The sequence below is a fragment of the Engystomops pustulosus genome, chromosome 1 (genome assembly GCF_040894005.1).
Source record: "Engystomops pustulosus chromosome 1, aEngPut4.maternal, whole genome shotgun sequence".
Lineage (NCBI taxonomy): Eukaryota > Metazoa > Chordata > Amphibia > Anura > Leptodactylidae > Engystomops > Engystomops pustulosus.
In genome coordinates this window covers 46,354,036-46,375,043 of record NC_092411.1, presented here as the reverse complement: position 1 = coordinate 46,375,043, position 21,008 = coordinate 46,354,036, and the positions used below count along the sequence as shown (strand labels likewise).

Below are 21,008 nucleotides of genomic sequence, written 5' to 3'. Positions count from 1 at the left end.
CAAGTGTACAATTCAGCGAGAAAACCTTTACTTTTCCTATGTACTGTGTGACTATATGTAATAACAATGCAGCCCATTCTCCTAAACAAAAGATTGTCGATACTCTTTTATATGAAGAAGTATTGTGTAAAATCCTTCATCGCCGCCTAATCCCAGCGCACATCCATGTAATTGGACGTCACTGGTGCTTTAGGACACCTGTTAGAGGAATAAACAATGTGTTTACCCAACAATATGTGGCATTTAGTCTCTCCTCTGCTCCTAAGACTCGCTGACAGAAATCACTGGTGTATAATGCAGCACTTACTGCTTTATAGGTTTCATTTTGCGAATGTCAGTAAAATGATTAAAGCGTTTTCAGAAAGGAAATGACTCATTGTGCGTCTGCGAGGTAAAATAAACACATCCCCTCTGTCCTGCGCAGCGGATTCCCCCTTCCTTCTCCGCTCTTCTGTTCTTTAGGACTTTTCGACAATCTTTTTGCAGTATTGATTGGTCGCATTGTATCAGCGCTTAGGAGGTGTTTGTTAGAGGCAGAGCTGTTAAACATTTCTTAAGTTAACAAATGATTTACTGTCGGACACATTCCCACCAGTCTGAAAAATGGTTCTAGTTTGCTTTAGTTACTTTACAGCTAATAGAGCCACTGGCTACACATTACAAGCAATCTGTATGCATGGGCTCCGTCTGCTATTTCCTTTACAGTTTATTTCTTGTGGGTCGCATTACTGATTCCAATGAAAATGTAGGGAGTTGCGGTTTATTGATTAAGTGTTTGTAGAATAGCACTTATGTACACAACTGTGGTCCGGCCAAGTGCACTATACAGTCTAAAATATATATCTACAATTTAATAAGAAATAAAATAATAAAAAAAATATAACCGTAGTTTTCAAGCACACAAATGTATTGTTCTCGACCATATTAAAAACAATGAAATCTCTCCCATTTTACATGGCCGATTTACCGATAAACCTGACATCAGATTTCCGTGAATCCTTAAAAAAGGGTTGAAAAACAGACGATTTTCACATATGTGTATCTAGCCCTAGGGTCCTGGTCAGAGAGAAAGAACCAATTATAAATTAGAGTTACAACTGGTGGAAAATACAATTAGGATTTTTTGCAGGTTTTACAACAGCCAAAATCTGTGGTAGAAATGTATAGTTTCAATGGTGGGGCTGAGGATTGAAAATATCAAAGGTCAATTTCCTATTGATATTGATGTCATTAATATAAGATCAACCTGTTGCCAGCAGTCTCTGCTACAAAGCTGATAGCAGACATCTCTATCTAATTTGACCTTGTCCCCTTACCGTAGCCTGGCTCTTATTTACTTCAATAGGAGCGAAGCTGCAGTTGATTGGTGGTGGGGCTGGATGTCACATATTTGCCCATCTCAAATTGATGAAATCAGGGGTGTGACTAGGAGAGTCAGGGCCCCATAGCAGGCTACCCCCTCATAAAAAATATATATAGTTGTATACTCACACATTTATACACTTATGTATACACATTTACGCACTGATATATACATCTATATACTTACACAGATCTGTCTCTGGGCCCCCTAACACTGCGGACCCCATTGCAGCTGCTATGGTCGATACTGCTTGAGTTATTCACCTGGATGAACTATCAATATTCAATATTTAATATACACTTTGCTATTATTTGATTTGATGTTTATATTTATTTATAATTATTAATTTTAGGTATGGACAAGAAATCCATCATCTACATCCCCAGGACTGCCCCGACTTCTAGACTCTGAAGACCTTATTGGGAATATACAGGTCTACTGCATTCTATGGTGATATTGTGTTGCTTGTCTGAAAAAATGAATGGGAGCTGAGTTCAGCCTCTACATGATGTTCAGAGCTTTCTACTTCTGGCTCAGTACACTGTGGCAACTTTTTTTCCTCTTAAGCCCCTTCTACACTGGCGTTTTTCACGCGCGAGTTCTGCGCGTGCATTTGACGCGCAGAACTTGCATTGCACTCTGTCCCATTGTATTCAATGGGTCTTTCTTCATTTGCGTTGTTTTGCACGCGCGTGCTTGAGTTCGTTTGCACGCGCGTCAAAATCGCAGCATGCTCTATTTTTGCGTTTCACGCGCATTTTTCACGCCCCATTCAAGTCTATGGGGACGTATCAAAAACGCATTGCACTCGCAAACATTGTATTTAAACATCTGCAATTTGTTCTTCACACACATATATATTGTTCTTCACATGCTATTTTGTTCGCACCGTTCCGCGCGTATCTCCCGACAAGTAAGCAGATGTGCCGAACATCTGTAATCTATTCTGCACTGTGTTCTGCACTGTGTTTTTATCTTAAATGATCCTGTGTTCACTGTGTTCACTGTGTTCACTGTTTTTATTCTATTCTTCACTGTTCTTCACATCTGTAACTTGTCGGGAGATAATATACACGGGGAACAGTGAAGAATAGATCGCAGATGTTTGCAATTTATCAGAAGACATTATTTTTCAATTAAATAACCCATTTTAATCCAAAACCATGGTCCCTTTGAAAAATGCTCGATTCTCCCATTGACTCGCGCGTGAAAAATGCGCCGAAAACGCAAAAAAAACGCTAACAACACGCGCGTGAAAAACGCAAAAACGCTAATTACTCCAAGGAAAAATGGAACAAAAAAAACGCAGCCAAAAACGTCAGTTTTTCACGCATTGCACCCTGACGTGAAACGCAACGCTAGTGTGGAAGAGGCCTTACACCACCTCCATGCCAAGTGGACAGGGAAGAGTCGCAGAGTTGGCTGGGCCATGGTGTCGGCAGGGTCAGCCAGGGGATGCCCTATACAGTTGTTTCTATTATGGCCTTTCCCAGTTCCTGGCACAAGTTATTTTAAAATTCTAGATTTAATACATACACGCAATCCAGGTGCATTAGCCAGCTCTTGATAAATCCCCCCCCCCCCCATTTGTGTAGAAAAGCCACCACTTCTTCTAACAACTGATCAGTAGAGGCGTTGGATGTGTGCTCCTCATCAGCCTGATATAGATTACTTATCCCAAAGACTAGTCATCTGTAGCAAGACTCCTTTAAAGCTGGCTCTCATTTGTGTACGGAGTTATCCACCTACAGATGATATCAGGGGAAAGTAGTCTGGGTTGTCTGGGATCAGGGTATTTTTGTTATATGGTCCGAAAAAAAGAAGCTATACTCTCCTCCTTCTGGTGCTGTCACTGCTGGACTCAGTTTGGATACAGTGGCTTAGTGATGACGTTTTGTGACATTGCACACCTGATACAGGTGATGTAGATGTTCTGGTTGGTGATGACGGGGACCACCACAATGGATCAGAGTGCCAGAAAGAGAAGACCGTAGCTTACTAATGGGTACATCTAAATATAAGATTATCTAGGGTATACTTGTCTGATATCTCTACTTACTCATCTGCTGAATTTAACGTAAGGGTTGAAGGGTGTGACCTTGACAGGGCCCGGCCCTGGATAAGGTATAGAGAATCAATTCAATGTGTGTGATAAAGACACACATAGAATTGATTAACACAGCAACACACGCAGAAACATGTCCCTGCACTCTGCTTGTGTTAACTATAAGACATCATCACACCGCACATCATACACTGTGAACAGGCAGAGCGAGTGACGTGTTTGTGAGTGCTGCTCCAGTGAAAAGGAGGAACATGAGAAGACGAGGGGAGCGCTGGACCAGGAAAGTAAGTGTTAAGTTTATTATTTCAAAGTGGCTCCTCTAAAGTATTTGATTAGGGGGGGGGGGGGCACTCCGTACTGTTTATTAATAGAGGGGGCACTCTGGACTGTATATTAATAGAGGGGGCACTCTGGACTGTATATAATTAGAGGGGAGGGTCACTCTGGACTGTATATTAATAGGGGGGACTCTGGACTGTATATTTTTAGAGGAGGCATTCTGGACAGAATATTATTAGAAAGGAGGCACTTTGGACAGTATATTATTGTGGGAGAGCACTCTGAAGTGTATATTATTAGGGGGGATATTAGGGCAGGCACTCTGGACAGTATATTATTGGGGGACACTCTGGACAGTGTATTATTAGGGGGCAATCTTGACAGTATATTATTTGGAGGAGCTGTCTTGGACAGTATATAATTAGTTGGGGGGGGGGGGGGGAGTACTACTGGACAGTATATTATAAGGGGGGATGGGCTCCTGGACAGTGTATTTCTTGAGAATTGGACACTTCATTTATAACTGGTGGCTGCTGAACAGTGTATTTATTAGGTAAATTAAGTGAATTAACTAGTAGGAGGGTGTACTATGCTACATATTAATTACTGGGGGCACTGCTGACTACATATGGATTGCTAAGGGGTGCAGGCAGCTCTGCTACTTTAATGATGGGGTGCAGGGTTACATGTAAATAAATGGGGGTTAAACATTAATGAATCGCAGAAAACATAAATTAATAAGAGGTTGTTGTTGCTGTATAACAATTAGTGTATAAAATTAGGAGATGAAAACCAGGACAAATCAGAGGTAGAAAGTGGGAACTATGCCTGAGTTATACAGTAAGTGATGGCTATATCTCCCTTATGGCAGCCCTGGGGTGCTGTACATATTAGGTGTATTCGGTAATGCAATATTATTAGTATTGTACAGGTATGTGGGGATATAGTGGGTAGATATATTTATGTGCACCTATATTTGAGTGTATCTTATTTATGATGTGTGTATATTCTGAAGTAACGGCAGTCTGCGGGTTACGTACAGGATAGGTTCTTAAGGTTTGTCCTTAAGTTGAATTTGTATGTAAGTCGGAACAGGTATATTTTATAATTGTAGTTCCAGACAAAATTTCTTTTTGTTTCTGTGACAATTGGATTTTCAAAATTTTTTGCTGCCATGGACCAAGGATTATCAATAAAACTTCATTTTAGACACCTTACAGCTGATTATTGCAGTCTGGGACTAAAGTAAAGCATCCAGACAGCTTCACTAGAGGTCACAGTGGCAAGTCGGTAAGTCGGGTGTCCTTTAGCGGGGGGACTGCCTGTAAAACGTGCAGGATGGGGCTGGCAGCAAGGCTTTAGGTATATGGGATCCTCGATTCTGAGTTTGCACTGGAGCCCATAAGGTCTTGTTATGCCACTGTGATGATGGGATCGGCCAACCTGGAGTGAGATTACTGGTTTATTCCTATAAATGTTGTAGGTCAGTCCTTATCTTGGATCAATACAGGCGGTCCCCTACTTAAGAACACTCGACTTACATACGACCCCTAGTTACAAACGGACCTCTGGATATTGGTAATTTATTGTACTTTAGTCCTAGGCTACAATGATCAGCTGTAACAGTTATCAAGTGTGTCTATAATGAAGCTTTAGTGGCTATCCTGGTTCTTATGACAACACAACATTTTTAAGATCCAATTGTCACAGAAACCAAAAAAGTTCTGGCTTGGATTACAATGATAAAATATACAGTTTCGACTTACATACAAACTCAACTTAAGAACAAACCTACAGACCCTATCTTGTATGTAACCCGGGGACTGCCTGTACTAACTTCTAGCCAATTTATCAGGTTACTACATATTGCTTGGATCAGGTAATGCTTAGTAAAAACACCCCTGGGCTTATTGCATTTATTTATATACATTTTCTATATTTACTAATAAAAACTATTTACATTTTCTGACTATCAGATTTTTTTTTATTAGCAGTATAAAAAGAAAAACAATAATTCATATATGTATTTGTGCCTTTCCGGGAAACAAGATTTCAGTTTTCATGAATGTTGTGAAATTTTGTTGAAATCTTTCTTGCCTCACGCAATCAAATGTTGATGAGAGAATAATCACATAAATCAGAGCCCTTCGCTCCAAAGCCTCTGTATCAGGATCAGTGAGAAGTTAAGAGAAGCACTTGGAGAAGTGAAGGTGAAAAGTATTGTAGCTTTCAGATAACCATAATGATCCTCAGTGTAACAGTAATCAACTAACCGCCTTCTCCTTCCCTATCAGCGCCGCTGATCACTGGCTGATCTAATGCTGAAACATTTGCTTTGTCACTCAGCAGGGGAGCACAGTCAAGCACACTTAGCAGCGGGAACCAATAGAATTGATAAATTTTACTTAAACAGCATGCCAGGGAAGACTTGTGCTGGGAATGACATCACCGCTAACACTCCAAGTCTACAGCATGGAGCGCGCTGTTTCCAAGCTTGGATTTAATCCTTTCTGGAAAAGAAAAAAAATCATTTCAAGCGAGAGCAGAAGTAAAAAACAAAGAAATGACAAAATTATAACTTTCTCATGAATAATACAAATTATGTGTGATATTATTATGATCTGATAAATCATCACAAAATATATTGGGGCACATTTACTAACAATGTTGCAAAATGCACTAAATGCAGGATAGTGTGTAGGGGGCGCCAGATTCAGGATTTCTGGTGCCCGTTCTTCATGAATCTGTTGTCCTCTGCACAGTTCCAACAGAGTGCACCACTTTTATTTTTGGTGCACCTTTAACATGGGGCGAGCAACTCCAATTCTGTTGGACTTTGCATGTTAAATATGGCGCACAGTCCGACTGAGCACCACAACGCCCCTTAATTTGTTGCATGATGCCTAGTGCAACTCTGCCACAAAAGGGTCGCCGGATACACAAATGGGAAGCAGACACTTCTTAAATACCTGTGCAAGCAGTTTGCACTAAAAAGAACATGCAGAGTAACAGAAATATGCCCCATGGATTTTACAGATGTGCCTATGGATTAATTCTGAGTAGTCTAGTTTAATGAAGTTCAGTAGAACTGCAACGGGGCTTACTAAGGCAGCACGGTGGCTCAGTGGTTAGCACTATAGGCTTGCAGCATGTGGGTCCTGGGTTCAAATCCCATCCATGTCAACATCTGCAAAGAGTTTGTATGTTCCCTGTGGGTTTCTTCCGGTTTCCTCCCACACTCCAAAACATACCGGTAGGTTGATTAGACTGTGAGTCCCATTGGTGACAGGGAATGCTCTGTGCAGCGTTGCATAATCTGTTGGTGCTATATAAATAAAGAATTATTATTATAGTAGGACTGCATTGTTTCAGTTCATATAGGAGGTTTTTAAGTTCATCACCCAACCCCTTCTGCACCTCTTCCCTCCATCAGCAAAGTGGACATGTAGTATATGTATTTGACGACTGCTGATTGGTTACATGATTTGTAAGATGATTTGACAAAATGTCCATTAAGGACAACGTTTCATTCTACAATGTTGATTAAGAAAAATGCATAACTAGTTATAGGACAGACACCAAAGGGGGCATAGAAGGCCTGAAATAATTCGTTGGGAAACGCTATTAATTCTGATGCTTTTCCCCTTCAAGTAATCTCCACACCAAGTTGGCGTGGAGGGGGTGTGAAAAGGAAGCAGCCGGTGGCAGAGTGGCCTGCGCACCACCTAGAACATGTGAAAGTTCACCTTGAACATTGGTATGGTTTTTGCCCGAAACTACACCAGCTAGCAGCTGCCACCTGCTGGACACTGTATCTGTTGGTGCTGGAAGGTTTCCATCATACGCAGGTATGACAAATTTCTCCCTAGGTATCTGAGATTTCCTAAATCAACCTCTTACTTCCAGTATTCCTACAATATCTGCCTCTAAATACCAAGCGGTAAATTTGAAAGGGGTAAACAGATCTTTAATTTATTCACTGGAGAATAGCGAATAGTAAACCCATTTTGCCTCAATTCATAAAAAATGTAAAAAAGGACTTCTATACATTCGTGCTAAATATAACATGTAAGCCAAAATACAATATCTTCTACTGTGGGGAAGGTAGATGCAGCCATCCAGCTAATATACCTGCACCAAAGTGGAGAAAACTTGGTAGAAGATTATCAAAGTTATCAAGAAGATCACAATGATATAATAACAGCAAAAGGTCAAAGGGCAAGGTAAAGTTACAATAATCCAATGCAGAAGATTCCTCCCTCTTCCGTAGTCATGGTATCAATGAGCAGGTCTACACCCCATGGAATTTTCTTTTTACTCTTACTTTTATTTTTTAAGCTGAGCTTTACCTGATCTCTCTTTTTCCTTTATTTATAAAATATCTTTCACTGGATACGGTTTTAGTTTCTAGGTATGAATTGAACCAAAGTACTAATGCAATAGCACATGCCAAACTTGCTCAACTCTTAACTGGTCGTCATTAACTGTGCCATCATTGGCAGAAGCTGGAACAAAACATGTACAGGCGGTCCCCGACTTAAGAACACCCGACTTAAAGATGACCCCTAGTTACAAACGTACCCTTGGATGTTGGTAATTGACTGTACTTTAGCCCTAGGCTACAATGATCAGCTGTAAGTTATCAGGTGTCTGCAATTAAAATTCATTGTTAATCCTGGTTCTTATGACAACCCAAAAGTATTAAAATCCAATTGTCACAGAGTCCAAAAAGATTTTGGCTGGAGCTACAATTATAAAATACACAGTTCTGACTTACATACAAATTCAACTTAAGAACAAACCTACAGAACCTATCTTGTACATTACCTGAGGACTGCCTGTACTTGACTTTTCTTGTATCTTTCACACTAGTATATCCATGTCCAGCTGAACTTTAGACTCCTCCAGCAAGTTTAGTCTTAATTATTCTCCTTTTCTCTATTTACAGGCTTGGGATTCAAGACCTCAAATGCATAAGGACTTGCAGATGGTTTTGGAGCCTTAAATCTCTTGACATTCTTCATTTACCTATGACATCTAGTTGCATAATACATGAAAAATACTATTTTGCATACATATAATATCCACACCAGGTTACTCAAGGTTCTTCTATGTAGATCTTATCTTCAACTTTTATCTACTGGACTATTCCACTTCTTCTCTTGTCATTTAGAGCAATAGAACCTTAAAATCACCCCCTCTCTACCGGCGTATGTCACAAACCTGACACAACGACAGTCTCTGCTGTAGTGAAACAGCATTTGTATAGAAGAGAAGAATTTACAGAACAATCTTCCAGTATGTTGGATGATCTCTGCTTGTCCCAATGATCGCTCTTTACTTCATCCAGACAGTAGATTATTTTTTTATTTTGTATTGTCCATCTATAGACTCTTTAATAATGGTTACATTCTGCTTATTACACTGAAGGGATTCATGTTGGGTTTTTATGCTGTGAGATAACTTGAAAAAAAATCATATAAAACTTTGCTTTTTCTCTTTTTAATGTTATATTTCTTCAGGCACATCTGGATCACTGTGTTGTCTTCCTGATCTTCCTGTTACATTGTATTTTCTTTGAATTAAATTAGAAAAAAGGATGGGATAAGGAATCTTAGGTAAGTGCACACAACATGTTACGAGACAGTATATATCTCAGATTTTTTTGTAAATCTATGTCGTAGGTAAGTCATAAGAACGGGACAATCTCTCCTTCCTATTTAGATGTACAGATTAAAGGCAACAAAATCTCTGTTCGGACAGTGCTTTGGGCTTTTTATAGTTGAGCATTTTTTTTACAAAGCATATAAGATTCCATCATCTGACAAGCTAATATTTAGGGAAATATGCAAATATGTTTTCCAAGGTGGGACAAGGAAAACATTGCCTCTTAGCTACCTTGAAAGGCAGCACCGTCAACACCAAGCATGGTGTTGCTTGGTGTTGATTAAGACAGAATAGTCTTAACCAGAGGGAAAAGACTCCCAACTAAACACAGCACTATTTCGACCTGGTTGGATCCCCTGGTGGAGCATCAATGGCTATAAGTCTCCACATGCCTATAAGGCGGCCTTAATTGGCAAACTCTTACTTACTTAGGCCTCTTGCACACTAGCGTTGCGTTTCACGTGCGGGTGCAATGCGTGAAAAACTGACGTTTTTGCTGCGTTTTTGTTTCATTTTTGCTCGCGTTTTTTTGCGTTTTCGTTGCGTTTTTCACGCGCGTTTTTTTAAGTCAATGGGACTTTTTCAAAGGGACCAAGGTTCGGGAATAAAATGTTTTATTTAATTGAAAAATAATGTCTTCTGATAAGTTGCAAACATCTGCGATCTATTCTTCACTGTTCCGCGCGCGTATATTATCTCCCGACAAGTTAGCAGATGTGAAGAACAGTGAAGAATAGAATAAAAACAGTGAACACAGTGAACACAGTGAACACAGGATCATTTAAGATAAAAACACAGTGCAGAACACAGTGCAGAATAGATTACAGATGTTCGGCACATCTGCTTACTTGTCGGGAGATACGCGCGGAGCGGTGCGAACAAAATAGCATGTGAAGAACAATATATATGTGTGTAAAGAACACATTGCAGATGTTTCCATACATCTGCAATGTCTTCTTCACACATATATATTGTTCTTCACATGCTATTTTGGCCGCACCGTTCCGCGCGTATCTCCCGACAAGTAAGCAGATGTGCCGAACATCTGTAATCTATTCTGCACTGTGTTCTGCACTGTGTTTTTATCTTAAATGATCCTGTGTTCACTGTGTTCACTGTGTTCACTGTTTTTATTCTATTCTTCACTGTTCTTCATTGTGTTTTTTTAATTAAATGATTGTTCGCGAGCAGGGGAAATACTGTTATACTGGTCACCTAGCAACCCTTACGTTTAAAACGCATTGCACTCGCATTGCACTTGCAATGTTTGCGAGTGCAATGCGTTTTTGATACGTCCCCATAGACTTGAATGGGGCGTGAAAAATGCGCGTGAATCGCAAAAATAGAGCATGCTGCGATTTTGACGCGCGTGCAAACGAACGCAAGCACGCGCGTTGAAAACCACGCAAATGGAGAAAGACCCATTGAATACAATGGGACAGAGTGCAATGCGAGTTCTGAGCGTCAAATGCACGCGCAGAACTCGCGCGTGAAAAACGCCAGTGGAGAAGGGGCCTAATCCTAGTCAATAGCCTCTCACTCGGAACAGCGCTGTCTACAATTGGGAGTCTGAGTCAGAATAGATATACTGGTTTGGCTTAATCCCACATCATGTTATTAGACTTCCTGTAGGTCATGATTGGTGTTAAGGGGGATGCCTTTCAAGGTAGCAAAAGGAGGCATTGTTTTACTTTTCCCACCTTGGAAAACATATTTGTATATTTCCCAGCATCCCTCGGTGGAGCATTAATGGCTATAAGTCTCCTACGCCTATAAGGGGGCCGTATTTGGTAAACTCTCCATAACGAGAAGTACTACTTCCTGAAACTGACATTTAGTAATTTTTGACCTGACATTTGCATCCACTAGGTGTTAAATACTATTATTATTATTATTGGGAACAAGCATCACTATGCGGTACCAGATTCCTGGACTGCTAAGAGACCTCACTATAACTACAGGCAGTCCCCAACTTAAGGACACCCGACTTACAGATGACCCCTAGTTACAGACAGACATCTCTGACCACTGTGACCTCTGTTGAAGCTCTCTGGATTCTTTACTTTAGTCCCAGGCTGCAATGATCAGCTGTAAAGTGCCTTTAATGAGGCTTTATTGTTGAACCTTGTTCCCTTCTCACCCCCAAATTTTTAAAACCCAATTGTCACAGAGACCAAAAAATAATTTGGCTGGGGTTACACTTACTAAATATATCAGTTCTGACTTACATACAAATTCAACTTGAGATCAAACCTATAGAAACCATCTTGTACATAACTCAGTGACTGTCTGTAAAGACTAGACTTTGGAAATGTGTCAGATTTATCACAAGTTATGAAGAAGAAGCTGAAGATTAGAAGAACATTCCGGTGTCTTTATTCACGCGTCATGCAACGTTTAGGCCTCCTTAGCAGTAGTTATCAAGCATATTAAATGTGTGCATAGCAAGCATATGTATAGCTTCAAATTAGTGACATCTTCAATATTCAAAAACTAAAGTGAATAAAATTTTTATCTGACATTGGTAGTGCTGTTTCTTTTTTCTTTCTAGATGTATCACAAGGGCTGTAGCGGGATGATTAATTTGATAAATCTCTAGATTTATTTTCAAGCTTGCTGAATCACCCACTTTTGTGTAGCATTTTGTTCAGAACGTCTTAGGCCTCATTCACACTTGCGTTGCAGATCACATCGGAGTCTGAGCAGGGAGCAATCAGAGTTTGATCAGTGAAAAACGTACATTTTTCACTAGAGTTCAGTCAGAGTTTGTTCAGTTTTTGACACACTTTTTTTGTGTTTTCAATGCATTTTTCACGTGAAAAAGACTAATGACGGTGGTCTATCTTGTATGGCAATTAATCAGTGAAAAACGCTTTGCACTTGCATGTGTCTCAGAGAGCAACGTGGTTTTTATGTGTCTCCATAGACTTGTATGGTGCATTTTTGAAGTCTGTGACTTGCAAAATCGTACCTTTTGCCAGCAATACAAATCCAACAACTGTTGGCAAATATTTATTTGATGTAAAATTATTGGTACATAGTTGGTAATATGTTCCCTTTAAATTATATTGAGGGATTCTTTGCAGAAAAGCTTTAAGTTGAAATGTGCTATAAAAGTATTAAAGGGGTTGCCCGCTTTACCGCATGTTTTTGTAATGTGTGGGGGCAGGATATTACATAATTTGCCAATATACATCTATTAATAGTTCGGCACCGCTTTCTTCATATGTAGAGTAATGCCCCTGGTTTAGAAATGTCTTTTACCTCATCAGCTGCCATTCCTGACCATAGAATGGCTGGAGAGGGAGGGTCATGTGATCTCCAACCGTCCATGACCAATCTACCTTCCAGGACCATAAACTTGTGTTCATGAATACGGTGATACTGTGAAAACAAGTATCCAGGTAGATTCTATCATTTTTTTAATGCTGAATGGCGCAAGGGATTATTTAACCTCTTCATAACTGCCATACGGCTATTTACATCCTATTTGCACATGCCCCGTGCAGAAAGGACGTTTAGAAATGTCTTGACAGTGACCAACTTCAAATAGCTATATCTCCTGAACCCTGGCACATAGAAACACAGTGGGGGTCATTTACTAAGGGCCCGATTCGCGGTTTCCCAACGTGTTACCCGAGTATTTCCGATTTGCGTCGATTTCCCCTGAATTGCCCCGGGATTTTGGCGCACGCGATTGGATTGTGGCGCATCGGAATGGAACGGAACGGAAATGGGGGGGCGTGGCCGAACGAAAACCACACGGATTCGGAAAAACCGCTGCATTTAAAAAAAAAAAAGTGTCGCGGAGCTTGCACTTACCTTCACTCAGCCCGGCTCGGTGTATTCCAGTGCGTTCCGGGGAACTTCAGCGCAGCAGCACCACTTGGTGGACGTCGGAGGCACTGCCTTAATAAATCCCGTCCGGACCCGAATCCACCGCAGAGAACGCGCCACTGGATCGCGAATGGACCGGGTAAGTAAATCTGCCCCATTGTTTATGTCATTTAAAACAAAAAGAATCTCCTATTGATGTATGGAATATGTATTGATGCGTAACAGAATCGGAGATATCCGCCTGTTTAATATAACACAAGAATTGTGTTTCTACGTGCAAGGGTTCAGAACATACTGACGTTTGAACTGCCCCCCACCAGCCGCTCAGCTGAAGGCGGAATAAAGAAGAAGCTGCGGGAAACTTTCACTTTCAATTCGCAGAAGTACATGCACCCTCTGCATCTGTAGCTGAACCTGGGAAAGGTTGATTGAATAATGATGTACATATTTATAATATATTTTGGTAATATAGGTAAAAATGACAAAAAGCTAATTTTTCCACATTATTAGTCAATGATTGGCATATTTTATAAAGAAAAAAAATATGTAATTAATAAAACTATCCTATCAAGTTAAAGTCTCACATGTCATGGAAAAAAAAAACAAAGTAAAAATTGTATTGATATGTAAAGCTTTTCCAGAGATATCATCATTTACAGAAGCGCATAGCAAGACATCAAAAAATTGACCTGGACATTCAAGCACCAATGACCATCGGTTACAAAGAGGTTAAGCAAAAAATCAATTACTAAATTGCTAAATGAACTTGTCATTAGGTTAAAATATGAAAAATCTATGACAGGTTTCTTTTAATGGAGAATTTAAGTAAGTATTCTAGTATTCAAGACTGTAAATGCAGCAGTGGACATGTTTGACTTACTGCTCCATTCAGTCGGGGGTCACAGAAATCAACCCCATGGATCAGTGTGTGTGGGGGAGGGCATGTGTTGTGGTGTTGTTTCCCACACAGCAGGAAGCTGGGAATATTGCTGAGGAGGCAGTACTCCATAGGGACCTGGGCCCTTTCCTATTATGATAAGCAGAGGTCTCAGAGATCAGACATATGTAACTTATGCAATGTTATGACATAATATGGTGATTAAACATTATTGGGAATAAACCTTTATTGTTCTAATACAATCGTTTTTCATTTTTACTTGCTTGACAGAACTCATATCATTTTGGATCAATTTATTATACAGTATATTTTAAGGTAATAAGACTTGGAGGGAACACAGTGACTATCAATTAGAAGTCATTGTAACGCGCAAAAGATGACAGAGGAATACAGAGTAAAAAAATGAAAGTCACTTGGTGAAAACAAAATCAATTTTATAAAATTGTTCTTTCAAGAAAAGAGCATTTTCCGTCCTCAACTTTTCACAACTTTTTCCCCCTCCAAGTCACAGTTGCTCCTTTACCCGACCCCATATACACTCATCTTTACGTAGTCATTTTTGTTCTGTTTTGTGCCTACTTGTTCTACCTTACTATGTTTTAATGACAAAAATAGTAAAGTTTAAAAAACCCAACCTCATCTATATGCAGTATTCATACCCAGTTGTTTTACAATTTATTTGCATATTTTCTCATGAAGTACACAAAAGATAAAAGTTTTGTAAACTCCGAAAAGGAACCATTGAAACGTATCGCTCCAAGGGTCAATCTGGTGATGGAAGTAAAATCTTTATTTGACGAGATAAGCAATCAACTGAAATCTATCCTCTTTAAATAAACTGATTCTCCAGTATTTTCCCAGTGTTAGTGTAGCTTGTTGTCTGTGATGTCCCCTAGGGCTCTTTCCTCTGCTCTCTGATTTGGTGTATAAAGGCAGCTCGGGATGATGGATTACTGTGTCATTGCAGCCTGCAAAGGATTAATTTGTTTCATTGATTCCTCTTTAGGCAGATTGCCAGGATTCTCTGCTTCCCACCTTTCTCCCAGACTTCCAGCAGTAATAGACAGTAATAGCCTAAGACAAATCTGCCTTTTCTTGTGTAAGTAGGAGCACAGATTTTACGAAAGCTGCAAAAAAAAAATGGCTCATTGTCTATGTGTTTCTATTATTCTCTGACATCAATGTAGAACTTATGTTTTATGTTACAATGATACGTGCTAGCAAGGATCAAAGATCCTGAAATATGGATGTGGAATATATCTGGTTATTCTGACTATTTACAAACATCGTTGGATTGTTACATTGTACACAAAAGCAATGAAAAGAGCAATGTTAAATGTGAAAAGGATTGAATTGCTTCTTCAAAAAATAAACCATAGGAACCATAACTATAGTCCAGGAAGATCCCAATGCACTAGACAAATCGTAATGTATGAAAATAATTATATTATCTGTCTAATGATTCTACAAAACTAATAGCTAGAATGAATATGCTGTATACTATAGTCTCCTCTGCCTCCCCCCTCTGATAATATCTGCACTGACTTCCTACTGACCAGCAAATTCAATCTGGAATATCAAAAATGACATCTATGGCAGTCTATAACTTGTTCCCTCCATGCATCTCTAACCTAATCTTCTGATACCTTCCTGCATACAGTCCCCGGGAGAGCTGCTTCGTTTCTACACTATACATCTTATACACAACCATCTCCCCAATTTTTTCTGTCTATCTTTGAATAACAATCTTTTTTAGGAACGTCCTAAAATACTTACAATAATACCAGTATACTACCATGTGACCAGCTTCAACACTCACCTATTCTCCCCCTGTGGATTGTAAGTTGCTTTGGGTAGGGTCCTCTATGCTTTTGTACCAGTCACTCCCTCACATACTTTATAACAATAATAATAATTATTTATATAATGCACACAGATTATGCAGCGCTACACAGAGCTTGCCAAATCAGTCCATGTCCCCATGGGGCTCACAATCTAATCAACCTACCAGTATGTTTTGGAGTGTGGGAGGAAATCGGAGTACCCGAAGGAAAGCCACGCAAACACAGAGAAAACATAAAAACTCTTTGCAGATGTTGACCTGGATGGGACTTGAACCCAGAACCCCAGTGCTGCAAGTCTGTAGTGCTAACCACTGTACCAGATTATGATTATTGTATTATGGTTATTATAATTTTATGTATGTTTTATGTGTACAGCAATCTATGACAGGTAAACCTCAGCAGAAACGGGGATGTACATCACACCCTTTTCTTCAGTGACATCAATAAATGCAACACTGGTAGCTTGACATGCTATTTCTTACTATCTTCTTTCCTTTAATATTTGGCAAAGCATTAGGTAGCTCCCTCTCACCGGCATACACTTATAGCAGGTCTTATCTGTAATGTACAGTTGATATCTTGCTGAGATGTAAGATTTATTACAAAAATTCTGTAGCTTCTGTAAGTGGCCAATTCCTTTATGGCTGACCATAGGACCAACTACTCCACTCAAGTCCAGCAGGTGACAACTGAAGCTTAAGATTAAATGGGGCAAATCATGTTCTATCTGGAGCAAAGAAATTTGTGTAGCAGCAATAAAAAACTTTTATAAGTCCTCACGTAGATGAACAGATGCTATGCCCGGGCCTCACCTCCCCTCCCCTTGCAGCCAGCCCATATCTATGGCAAAAGATGGAGCATCCTCTATCTTTTTTCCAGCGTCAGCGAGGTGCATGTGGCCATTCAAATGGATGGTCTTATTGTCCATTAAAGGGAATGTGGTCATGCTCTACTCATACTGAGTCCGTATGGTACAGGTAGTACAAGGCTGTATTAAAACGTTTGTGCACGAGGCCGAAGACAGGTTACCAGAGCTATACAGCCCATTGATCACTGGTTCAATGGTACAGGGAAAATTTTAGGCTGTTAGTCTCCTTTTTCAATCAATCAGGTCCCAACTATCTGCCCTCCCTATATTGTATGGGAATAACCTTTAAATACAATTCCAGTATATGAGTTCTTTCTGTATCATGATGCAGTGAATAGCATAATGCCCTATGTAATAATACAATGCTGTTCAGAAATGCCCTTTTTGTTGGTTACATAAACTCTTCTGAGGAAAATCTGGTTTTATTGAGGATTCAAATGTCTTCGAATATGTCGTACTAACACTTTAGAAAAGGCATTCCTTTTGACTGTACATAAATGCCTTGTGTAAGTCATTGATGAATAAATAAGAAAGGTACAATGCAGAGCCAGCAGACATACGTCCTGAAGTCGGATAAATGTCAGGTCATGAAACGAGAAATCGAGGAAATCCAATGGTTTTTCTATGGTCTATTATTCATTCAATCCTTGACAGGCTTTACGATTACAAACCCTTTGATTGACTAACTAGACGTTTGGGGAGTGATTTATGAATCTGGAACACTTTGCTGAGTGAATAAGCTGTGACTGTGCCGTATATAGAAATGTCTCTCTTCAGCAATAACTTATAGATGGGAAATATTATTACTAATTTATAAAGTGTGAATATGTTCCATGGTCCTGTACATTTACAGACAAACAGATAAACATTATCAAAGTAGTAAATATTCTGATGCCTCAATTCTCTATTAGATTCACTATCTATTAGGGTTGAAAAATGTATAAGACAATGAATGTTTGAACAGCTGAAAGTGGCCATTTATAATAAGAATTGAATACTTTTTCTATTGAATTCTTTAGACTTACTATACTCCAGTATAAGCCAACCCAAGTATAAGCCGAGGCCCCTAATTATACCACAAAAACCTGGGAAAACCTATTGACTCGAGTATAAGCCGAGGGTGGGAAATGCATTGGTCACAGCCTCCCCAGTATATAGCCTTCCGGACCCTGCCCCATAGTATATAGCCAGCACCTGCCCCCCAGAATATTGCCTGCCAGCCCATATCCCCCAGTATATAGCCAACCCCCTGCCCCAGTATATAGCCAGCAGCGGGAGAAGCCAGAAAGGTGAGTTTTGATATATTTTTTACTCGAGTATAAGCCGAGTTTGGGGTTTCAGCACATTTTTTTGTGCTGAAAAACTAGGCTTATACTCGAATATATATAGTACTTATTTTTTTGAGATTTGACACTTTTTTACTTTATATATATCCGAAAATATACAGATACATTAACTCCTTATTTTGCCTTGTGAGAGACAGTTCACACATCGCACCTTAGTAGGTTAGAGAGGCAGCATCACCTGATGTCCAGCACAATGGGACGAAACCGTAAATGGACAGTAACAGAATCAAAAACTCAGGTATACACTGACACTCTGCTCGGTGTTCAGGTGTAACAAAAATGCTTTTATTGATAGAAAGGGAAAGAAATCTGATTGGGAATGGATTCTCGTAGTCCATTTTTACCAATAAGAGTGTTTTTGATACACCGACCTGAGCAGCGCATCATTTTATACCCGAGGCTTTGTTGCAATTGCTGTCCATTCTTTTCACTTGAACAAAAGTGATTATACAAAAGCTTATACTGTGATCAATAAATGAGGTTACACATATTTTGGATTTATAAGGACAAACTTTGGCAAAGCTTTCCAAAAATTACAAATAATGTTCCTACGGTTGGGCCACTTTGCTGCTTTCTGTAAATAGTGAGGCCTTATCACGTGCCAATTGTTTCCCCTTAAAGTGATATTCCTAACTTTGATCATGTGGCACATTTCTTCACATGATCATAAGTAGACTATGTTTGTGAACTCTATAAAAGTTTCAAAGAGTCCTAATAGGGCATATAGGTCTGCACTTTAGCTCTTCTGTCAAATTCTGGATTATTGAGGTTTTTTCTCTAGAATCATTATTCTCAGTCAAGAGTAAGGTCCATAATTAAGACCTGTAGGATCTCAGCGGGCTGCTATATTTGACTGGTGCATACAAACTCTCACTGAAGATTATATGTGACTTACCTCACTGGTGCTAACTTTTAAGTCCTCTAAATGGGGGCATCAGCTGGAATCATACTGCCTACCTCAGCTTTAATTGGGTAAAGTAATAACAACAAAGAGGTTTATTCCATATTCTTCCTAAAGCTCCTTTCTTGTAAGTTACCTCTTCTTCCTTCACCCTCAGGTGCTATATTGGTTACTGTATGGATCTCTGAAATAAAGCTTATATTGTGGACCACTGATTCGCCACATGGGCATATTTGAAGACAGACAGCAGAGGAAGAAGAGATAACGTATAAGAAAGATGCTTTAGGGAACACTGGGAATATACATTGTTTTGATCTCATTGAAGATTTTTGCCCAATTTTTCTTCTAAGAATAATAGGGTGGAATTTAACAATTAACATTTCTCCTAACTGACTTTTGACCAACAGTCATCATCTGGAAAGAAGGCGGCCATTTTTGAATTTATACAACAAACAAATAAGTACAAGAAAAGCTTCTTCAAGGTCCTATAAGATGTGAGGTCATTACAAAGTTGAATAACTTTTCTAGAAAATTGTATCCATAACAGTAGTGGATACAATAATTGTATTTTCTGCAGAGCTATTAGCTATTGTAATCTGGCCATGGAATATAAATGACTACAACAAAGAAAGCCTCTACAGAATTAACAAGCATCAGTCAATTATTAAGCAGAATTTAAGGGGGCAATCACTCTAAAAATATGTTTCACATAAAAAGCTGCCGACCAATAGAGGGGCTTTTCTGAATCTTGGACAACCCTTTTAACTCCTAAGACGAAAAAAGGCATTTAAAGAATTCTTATAGATTGCATCGATTTTTTTTAAATCATAAAATTGATAATTAGAAATTTCATTTCTACGAAGTTCTAAATGATTGTGAGATTTTAAAGTTATAGAAATCAAGACAGATCATTGTCTATGTGGCCGATAAATATGTAGGTCTTTGTAGCCTTTCATAAAGGTGTCATATTATATGTCTACACAAAGGTTAAAAGTCAAAGGTGAGAACTGACAAGGCTTTTTGCTCTCTCTGTATTGTGTCTTCAGGATCGGTACTTGAAACTGTATGCTAGACAAGCTCCTTGTAGATATATTTATTATTGTGCTTCCTTGTGATGATTGACCTTAATGTTTTCTGGCTATATAAGGGGTCATCTAAATTACCTCCCAAGAGGTTCTACTTCATGGTATATTTAATTAAACCAAGTCATGACAGATCATGTAACTGCCTGCAAACGTGTGAACAACTTAAATGAAAACCTGCCAAGTATTTAACTAAAAAACTCCAAGGAGCTGATGTTTTCAAGGTCGACGACCTGTCTACAATTTTGTGTTTATAATTGATAAATAATTAACCAATTGGAGTGCAGCAACACTCAACCATTTGTCAGGTAAAAAAAAAATATTCATGACTAAGGGTAGCAGCTTCCATATTTATATCTGTTGTGTACTAAAGGACTAAACTATGTGACCCTATCAAAGTGAAAATTGCAAACACTCAAATCGTGTCCTTTATAATTCTTTCATAAGTTATGTTTTCCATGGAGAATGTCAGCATCAAATCATCTATCAGGATTTCTCTCTAATACAGGTTTATTTCAGTTCTCAGTGAATTTAGTAGATAAATAGATTTCTCTGCTGCTAACATTATTAGAAAGAAAAAAAGGAAACTTGACTCCATGATTCTTTTACATGTTTTGCAAATGTTACAGCAAAACCACTAACTTTTAACAGGTTGAACACTTCCTTCACCCTCAGAATAACTTACTGACCACAATTTTACAATTAGTAGAACTTTAACCTTCAGAAGCAAAAGCAACAACGCTATGGTATTCCCACTGTTATTCCTACTGATGATATAGTTATCCAACCTTCACATCTATAAGAATGTAGAATAAAAGTCAAGAAGGTGGTAAAACATGAAGTGTATGGCACTCTTTA

General features: G+C 39.1%; 2 long non-coding RNA genes across 4 annotated transcripts in view; both read left to right on the top strand.

Moving 5' to 3' along the window:
• The window catches only part of LOC140120583 (uncharacterized), a 45,836-nt gene extending 36,037 nt beyond the window's left edge, over window positions 1-9,799 (top strand). The window contains exons 7-8 of one of the 3 annotated variants that reach the window (XR_011853895.1): window positions 1,716-1,796; window positions 9,230-9,799. This is a non-coding gene — a long non-coding RNA (uncharacterized lncRNA). Of the gene's footprint in view, window positions 1-1,715; window positions 2,057-9,229 lie in introns of those variants that run through there. The other 2 variants (XR_011853892.1, XR_011853888.1) reach the window with 2 other exon arrangements.
• A 1,096-nt stretch (window positions 9,800-10,895) lies between these two features.
• LOC140120554 (uncharacterized) lies at window positions 10,896-20,652 on the top strand. The gene is made up of 3 exons (XR_011853870.1): window positions 10,896-12,778; window positions 15,116-15,208; window positions 20,216-20,652. It is a non-coding gene; the product is annotated as an uncharacterized lncRNA (long non-coding RNA).
• Window positions 20,653-21,008: the final 356 nt, after the last annotated feature.